Source organism: Sorex fumeus, unplaced genomic scaffold, assembly GCF_029834395.1.
Source record: "Sorex fumeus unplaced genomic scaffold, SorFum_2.1 ptg000130l, whole genome shotgun sequence".
NCBI lineage: Eukaryota > Metazoa > Chordata > Mammalia > Eulipotyphla > Soricidae > Sorex > Sorex fumeus.
Genome location: NW_026606187.1, coordinates 9,084,158 through 9,093,345, shown reverse-complemented (window position 1 = coordinate 9,093,345; position 9,188 = coordinate 9,084,158). Strand labels below are relative to the sequence as shown.

Here is a 9,188-nt window from a genome sequence, read left to right as displayed (position 1 = left end):
GTAGAAAGTTGAGTTCAACAGTACAAGTGGATTGTACAACATAAACAAGTGTTATTTAAACATTTAATCAAGTGTTGTCCAACATGTAAAAATTATAAATGTGATACACCACAGTACATAGTGAAGGGTAAAAACACTAGGACCCTCTCAATTCTTGTCACTACATTTCAGCATAGTACAAAAAAAGAAGTGTTGGAGCATCATTCAAACTGAAAAGAAGCATGCTATCTCTGTTCTCAGATGAATGGCAATGTTATGGAGAAAATATTAAAGATAGCACCAAAAACACTGTTAAAATAAAACATAATTTTAACAAAGTCATAGGCTGCAAAGCCAAAAAGTAAAATATATCGTGTTTATTATTATAAAAACTAAAATTGAAAATAATTTTGGTTTTTTGGGGGCCACACCCAGCAATACTCAGGGGTTACTCCTGCCTCTGCATTCAGGAATTACTCCTGGCAATTCTCAGGGGACTGTTATGAAGCCAGGGGTAGAACCTTGGTAGGCCTCATGCAAAGCAAGAGCCTTACCCACTGTACAGTTTCTTCAACCCTCATTTATAATAGTACCAAAAAGAATGAAATATTTAGGGAAAACACTTAACCCAGGAGACTGCTATGTAGGTTTACATAGTAAACCACAAAATATTGGTTAAAAAAAAAATGTCACTGTCACTGTCCTCCCATTGTTCATCTATTTGCTCGAGCAGGCGCAGTAAAGTCTCCATTGTGAAAATTGTTGCTGTCTTTGGAATATCAAATACGTCACAGGTGGCTTGCCAGGCTTTGCCTTGCAGGCGAGATACTCTCAGTAGCTTGCCGGGCTCTCTGAGAGGAGTGGAGAAATCGAACTCGGGTTGGCCATGTTGGCCGCTTGTAAGGCAAAAAAAAAAAAAAAAAATACACATAATGGAAACACTGTCCTGTCCTGTCCTCCCGTTGTCCATCAATTTGCTCGAGCAGGCCCAGTAATATCTCCATTGTGAGACTTCTTGTTACTGTGTTTGGCATATTGAATACTCTCGTAGCTTGCCAGGTTCTCCAAGAGGGAGAGAGGGACACATAATGGAAAGGCATTACCTATTTGTGAGTTGGAAGACTTAAAATTGTAGGAAAATGCTGTTATTATCAGGGCAATTAACTGACTGAATTCAAGTCCTTATCAAAATTTCATTAATTTTACTTTTGTATAAATAGAAAAAAATTTCTAAAATCCTTTATTCTCTTTTTTCTCCGACAATTTTTATTGAGTTTTATCACTTGATCAGTTGACATCCCATTACTCATCAATTTGCTCAATCGGGCACCAGTAACATCTCCATTTGTCCCTGTCATGTGACAGTGTAGCCCAATGGGTCTGCTTCTAGAAACATGAAGAGCCTCCAACCAATAGTTCAGCATCTTGGCAAAGAAGTCTGAACATCTCGTAGGTGGACGGCCACGCAATGTTTTGACATTCCGTGGAATCCAATTGGTAACAGCTCTAGTCCAGCGGTCATCTCCAAATCTCATTATGTGTCCAGTCCACCTGATTTTTGACATCTTGGCAAACGAGACAGTGTCCCTGATTCTTGACCGTCAACGGAGGTTGAAACTCCGGATTCTTTCTCTCATTTGAGTGAAGCGTGATGCTCCAAGCATAGCTCTTTCAATTCCTTTTTGGGAGACCCAAATAGTGTTCTCATCCTGTTTTCATAGGGCCCAGGTCTCTGAGGCATATGTTAATGCAGGAGGAACAGTGGAATTGAAGAGATGTGCCGGGAGCCAGAGGTTCTTCATCCTCTTAGCTATTTCTTTGATGCTCTTCAAGGCTCTTCCAAGCCACTCTCTTCCTCCTGTGCAACTCAGGTGCCAGGTCATTTGTCATGTTGATTTCTCGACCTAGGTACACATAACTCTTGCATTTGGAGATGGCTGTCCCATTGAGAGTGAATGGAACGTCGGGAACAAGACCGTTTCTCATAAACATAGCATTTGTGAGATTTAGCTGTAGTCCTGCCTTCCCACACTCATGGTCAAAGTCGGTCAGCATTTGTACCGCTTGGCTGATGTATGGTGTTATTAGAATGATGTCATTAGTGAAGCTGAGGTGGTGTAGTTGCTGTCCATCTATATTCACTCCCATTCCTTTCCATTTCAGTCATCGCATGATGTTCTCGAGGGTGGCACTGAAGAGTTTCGGTTTTCTAAAAGCACCAAGAGGAGGGACTTCAGAGCTTACAGGCATTTCCAGGTGACACCTTGTCAGACTCCACCCCACAAGGACAAAAACTCCTTTCCTTGAGACTCAATCAAAGCGTCTCTTGACTATTGCTCCCTTCCTTTAATATCCGTTGTGATCATTAGGAGATCAGGAATGACACAGGTTTCTGGAGCATCTTGAGTCATTCAGGCAAATTCATGAAACTGAGCTGGGGGGGGTGAGGGGGGCACGCTGGGGGGGGGTGTCAGAAGTATGGAAGCACTGGGCTTGTGAGTAGCTTCTGGGGTGAGCGGAGGGCAGTGCTGAACCAATGAGCCCGTGGTTTGTGAAATAGAGGATCTACCTCTCCATGTGGACAACGTCAGAACTGAACTACCTCACTGGCATGGGGGGCAACCTGTAGTCACATATGGGCAGGACAGTCAAGAAATCTGAACAGGAAGGGAGCTTCCTTTCTTCTGTATAAAAAGACATCTTCTTAAAAAGTTGGGAGATAAGAGTGTAAGAAAGTAACCTATGGGCGGATTATCTGTGAAGATCTTTGTGTTCAGGGTGTGCATTTGGGAGCTTCTGAAGCAAGACAGGAAGCTTTATCTGGCCATGGGAAGCGAGGAAGCATTTGATAATGTAAATATTTAAAATACCACTGAAAAGAGACAATAAGCAATGTCAGAAAGCAAGAAATAGGCTTTGAGAAATCTTTGAAGCACACGTCAGAAAAACAGTTCCTATAAGCATGTTGTCAAAAACTCTTAAAATTTGATAACGACAAAGAACCCCTTGCAAAGTAGTTCAAGTAAAAATAGTTCAAGTAAAAACAAAATAGAATTTTATGAAGGGAAATTCTAATGCTTCTACATACATAGAAAAGGAGCTCAATTTCCCAATGATCTGAGAAATAACAATTAAAGAAACAAGAAGTTACTGTGTTTTTCACTCAACAGGTGGCAAAGAGTTCAGAAGAATGTTGACCAGGGCTGGGAGCGGGGAGATAGAGAGGCATGCCAGAGTGAGTGCAAGAGTTCTGTGACTCTGGAAATTAGTTTAGCAAACTCTGCTAAAATTAATGCTGCAGGGGCCAGAGAAATACTACAGAGGCTAAGGCACACTTACCTTGCATTTAACTAAAATTTAAATAATTGATTAACTAAAATGATATATGTATTCCATATCCTACTCATCAATTCTGCAACCGGAAATTTATTCTATAGAATTTAAATTCCAAACAGAAGTTGGAAATCTACAAAGAAGAGTTACTGAAGCATTGTTTGCTGAATAAACGGCAAAACTATTAAAGATTCACTAATAAAAACATAATGACCAAATGAATTGAAGGATATCTAGGCGGTGGAACATTGCACGGCAGTTTAAGAGAATGTTCCAGTAGCTACAGCAGGGGCTGGAGAGACAGTACAGCGGGAAGGGCACTTGCCTTGCACACACTGACAGAGTTTCTGTCCCAGATATTCCATATGCCTGCCAGAAGTGATCCCTGAGCACAGAACCAGAAGAAAGCTCTGAGCACTGCTGGGCATGGTCCAAAAACAAAACAAAAAAAACTGCATAATTTTTCCTCTTAGAACATTTACGGTTTATGGTGAATATGCTAAGAAGCAAGCAGGAAAACACATTGAATATTCTTTCATGAAGGCAACTGTGCCCCACACGTATCTGATCATGCTTTAGTCAGTGTGCAGTTGTCTGTTACTAACATGACAATGTGCCAGAAGCAAGATGGGGGACATGCTTGAGAAAGCAGAGACGGTTCTGACACAGGTGCTGAGAGGTTAACTTGAAAAGTATTCTGGCATGACACAGGTGAAAGAGGAAAGCTATTAACACACAGCCAATGCATAACATAGATAATTCTGTTAACATAGAGCCAATTTGTTTTAATATACATTAATATTTATATATAATTCTGTTAGCATGTGTGTAACATAAATAGGTGTTTAGACAAATTAGAAGTCTATATGGAGAAAAGAGAAATTTGTTGATTGATTATATGTGGGGGCAAATGTCTCTCTTTGGTGCCAAATCTCATAATTCACAGATCCCTCTAACCTCAATTTACTAAGCCACCATTTCTCTGAAATTTCTCATGATTAATTTAAAATATTTTCTTGCCTCTTGAGTCCTTTTTCAAACATATACACATTTAATCTTAAGAAAAATATGATACTTAAAATGTTTGCCCAGTGCTCGCTTCGGCAGCACATATACTAAAATTGGAACGATACAGAGATTAGCATGAATGCGCAAGGATGACACGCAAATTCGTGAAGTGTTTCATATTTAAAAAAAAATAATAAAATGTTTGCCCAGTTAGGATAGAGAAGTGGCCAGTGTGACAATAATAGTTAGAAATGATCACTCTGAACATGAACTGAATGTTGAAAGTAGGTAAAGGGATATACATGCTAAACCTTCAGTCTCTGTATTGCAAAAACCATAATGCCCAAAAGGGAAGTGGGGGGATGGAAGGAGGGTGAAGAGAAAGAGGGAGGGGGAGAGAGAGAGGAGGAAGAGGAGGAGGAGGAGGAGGAAGAGGAGGAAGAGGAGGAGGAGGAGGAGGAAAGTTGGGGACATTGGTGGTGGGAAATATAAACTGGAAAAGGCATGGGTGTTGGAACGTTATATAACTGAAACCCAAGCATGAACAACATTATAACTCTATCTCACTGTGATTCAATGAAAAAAAATTTTTTTTGTCTAATATTTGTCCCATACTTAGCATGGATATTTCATTGTTGTTAAGTTTGGTTCTTGGGCCACACACTTGCAGTGCTCAGGGTCACTTCAGACTGTGCTGAGGGATCACTCCTTGTGCAGCTCAGGAGATTCTGTGTGGGGCTGGGGATCAAAGCCAGGTGAGCCTCAGCTAGGCAGGCGCCCTTCCTGCTTCCTGCTGCTCTACTCTCCAGCCCACACCTGGATGTATGCTAAGAGCTTGCTCCCAAAATTAAGTGTTCAAACTCCACCCGCAGTATGTACAACTAATCACCATAACAACAGCAATGAGATAGAAGGAAAGGGGAGTAAAATAATGCATGGCTATTTTAATAATACAAAAAAATTGGGGTGATATGTTTCATATTCAAATAGAAATTGTTTGTATCTAAAAGTCACACTTAGAGCTGGAGTGATAGTACAGCAGGTAGAGCACTTTGCCTTGCATGGACCAATCTGGATTGAATCCCCAGCATCCCACGTAGTTCCTGAGCCCCTCCAGGAGTGATCCCTGAGCACGGAGCCAGGAGTAAGCTCTGAGCACCACCAGGTGTGCCCCCAACTCCAAAAAGGTCATGCTTTAAAATAGCTAAAATTGAAGTCTATGTATAAAACAAATGAGTATAAAGATCTTTATAGTAAATTTAAATAATGCATCCTGTTATGAACCACTGCCTTTTTCTTTTTCTTTGGTCTATAAGATTCAGAGCTGGAGAGATATTACAGGGATTAAGATATTTGTCCTGCAGCCCTGATTCAATCTCAGGCCCCTCAAAGAAAACTAAAGTACTTCATGATATTTTTAAAAACAGACAGGTCTGGCTTGCATATAAAATTCAAATCAAAATAAACATGTAACAGATTAAAATATAGATCAAATTCCAAAGTATTCTACAGCAGTGAAAATCCAGTAGTCATGACTGGATTTTTGAAATTCTTGCATTTTTCAGTTAAGAGTAACAGATTTCTTATCTAGAATTTTTAAATTTTTATTTATAAATGATGGACTGGAGTGATAGCACAGCGGTAGGGCATTTGCCTTGCATGCGGCTGGCCCAACTGAGCCAGGTTCAATTTCTCCACCCCTCTCATAGAGTCCAGCAAGCTACCGAGAGTATCTCGCCCTCACGGCAAAGCCTGGCAAGCTACCCGTGACATATTCAATATGCCAAACACAGTAACAAGAGGTCTCACAATGGAGACGTTACTAGGTCCACTCGAGCAAATTGGTGAACAACGGGAGGACAGTGCTACAGTGCTAAATGATAAGAAAGAATTTTTAGGCTTCAATTTGCAAGCATTATCTGTAAATAGGGTTGGAGCGATAGTACAGCGGGGTAGGGTGTTTGCCTTGCACACGGCCGACCTGGCTGAACCAGGATCGATTCCTCTGCCCCTCTCAGAGAGCCTGGCAAGCTACCAAGAGTAACTTACCCACATGGCAAAGCCTAGCAAGCTCCCTGTGACATATTCGATATGCCAGACACAGTAACAAGTGCCACAATGGAGACATTACTGGGCCCGCTTGAGCAAATTGATGAACAATGGGAGGACGGTGACAGTGATTTGTAAATAACACATTACTAGTGTGAATAGTATTTATTTCCAATAAATGTCAAGTCAAATAGAAAAATTATTATTAATGAATATCATTTTACAGTTATATTATTTTTAATTACATGGGAAATTTTTATATAAAACATGTTTGGATCATATGATTGCAAATCAGGTTAGTAAGAGAGTTCATCTTGAAGACTGAAAAAAAGCAAAAAAAAAATAAATTTTCCCCCTAACTTTCTCGCATTTCAGCATCAATTTTCTCTTTGCCTTCCATTTGTCTGCAGTCATTATCTTCATCAAATACATAATTTCAAAAGTTAAAATACAAAGAACATTCTACAATACTGAAAATAAAGCATTCAAGACTGAATCTTTGAAATTCTTGGGGGTGGTTGTTGTTGTTGTTGTTTGAGTCACGCCCGAAGATGCACAGGAATTACTCCTGGCGGTGCTTGGGGTACCATATGGGATTCTGGGAATCAAACCTGGGTCGGCCATGTGCAAGGCAAATGCTATTGCTCCAGCCCCCAAATTCTTGGGTTATTTCCTATTGAAAATTCACTTTTAAAGCGTTACTGGCCAGAGAGAGATAGTACAGGTAAGGATTTTGCCTTGTATGTGCCTGACCCAGATTCCATTCCAGGAACCATATATGGTCCCCTGAACACCACCAGAAGAGAGCCCTGAGTGCAGAACCATGAGCAATCCCTGAGTACAGCTGGGTGTGCCCCTCACCCCCCCAAAAGGTATTAAAAACATTTTACTGATCACCAGCATGCTAAAAAGCAGTTCCACGGGGGAAAATAAAAAGCAGTTGATTGTTGATTATGAATGTGCCCATTCAATGCCCAACGACCATGTCCTACACCTGGGACTCCCACAGCACCTGCTTTAAAGTGAGAAAGGGAACAGGCACCATTTTTCATTCTAAGTCTCCAGCAGGGCTGGAAGGATAGCACAGCAAGTAGGGTGTTTGCCTTGCAAGTGGCCAACATGGCTGACCCGAGTTCGATTCCTCCGCCCCTCTTGGAGAGCCTGGCAAGCTACCGAGAGTATCTCGCCTGCACGGCAAAGCCTGGCAAGCTACCCATGACGTATTCAATATGCCAAACAAAATAACAATTGTCACAAGGGAGACGTTACTGGGCCCGCTCGGCAAATCGATGAACAACTGGAGGACAGTGACAGTGACAGTCTCCAGGAGGAACAGCCGGTGTGACCGTTGCATGTAGGAGACACAGTAGCCCTCACTTTGTACCTGGGAACTTTTGAAGGGCTTGGTGACAAGAAATTGAAAATAAGTTTTTCTCTTGCCTCAGTCATTAAGTCGGTGCATATGTAGAGAGTGATGGGTATGGAGAGGAACCAGGACACAGGTTTCCCCTACCTTATTCCTGGCCATGCCCAGCAAGTTATAGTCACTCCATGGCTCATTCTAGCTGCTCAGCCTCCAGCCAATGCCCCTTCATCCCTTGAATAAACAGCCCAATGAAGAATTACAATTCCCTTCCTCTCCTAAAGTTTTTACTATCATCTCTCCTAAAATCAATAAAAGAGAACTCCATGATCATGGGTGGCTAGAAGAGCAAGGCCCTCCACCTTAGGTAGTGGGAGTATATAAGGGGAAGTGGATGAACATTAAGTGATTTGTAGGAGAGAAAAGCTCCAAGTAGACAAAGATCAGTTCAACATAGGAAAAGCTGAGAGGCCGTGCCCCTGTGAGAGATGTTGAGAAGGGCCCCTGGGAAGGAAGATGTTGGGAAGCTGTTCAAGATGTTACCCGCAGCAACAGGTGTGTGTGGGGGGGGGGGGGGCGAGACTGCCAGGAGAACATATGCTCCAGGCGGCCAGAGACCATGGAGGGCCGCCCAAGATGGCAGTGACTCATCTGTTAGTTCTGTATGGAAGGGTCAGCCAGATAGTGTGAGTCTTGAGGGGGGAGGGGCAGGAAGGGAGAGAGTGGGCAGGACAGAGGGATCAGGGAGGGGGATCAGGAGCAGGGGGCAGAGCAGGGGAGGAGGAGGGGGTGGGCAGGGCAGTGCAGGGGGAAGGGAGGGAACAGGGAGGGAAGTAGGAGCAGGAAGTGGGTGGGCAGGACAGGAGGAGCTGGTCCAGGCCTGCCACCCCCACCATACCTTGTGGAACCTGTCTGCAGGTCCCAGGCCTCACCTCCCCTTTGCCGGGGGTGTCAACAGAGCCCCCCTGTTTGAGCACCCACCAGCTTCCTCCTGGCAGTTGCATGCAGTCGCGTGAACAGCTCCCGGTGCCCTTCCCAGGAGCCGCTCCCTCGGGAATCCCTGTCCTGGCGCCTGGGATCACTTTGGGCTCTCGGGTGCTGGCGCTGTGGAAAACTGCACATCCGTTGGGAGGGCTCACCGCGTCCACGGCCTACGGAAACGTGCCAGCGTGTATTTGATCCTTTAAGCCAGCGTTGCCGTTGGCCCCATGCAAATCTCACCCATTGCGGAATGCGGGGGCCCGCCAGACCACACTCTGGCCCATGGAGGTGGCCCTAGGATCTGTAGGTGCAAGGAGGGACCAACTGAATGAAGACACAAGACACAAGAGACAGAGTACAGTTTAGAAACAGAGATAAAGAGACAGGACAGGACAGGACTTTATTCAGGACAGCAGGGGTATTATATACTTTGTGATGCAGGAAACTATGCTTACATCACAGAAGGCAATTACAT

The 9,188-nt window shown here is 43.3% G+C and overlaps 1 pseudogene; it reads left to right on the top strand.

The window, feature by feature from the left end:
• The first annotated feature begins 4,403 nt into the window (after positions 1-4,403).
• On the top strand, positions 4,404-4,504 carry LOC130046038 (uncharacterized; annotated as a pseudogene).
• The last annotated feature ends 4,684 nt before the right edge of the window (positions 4,505-9,188 follow it).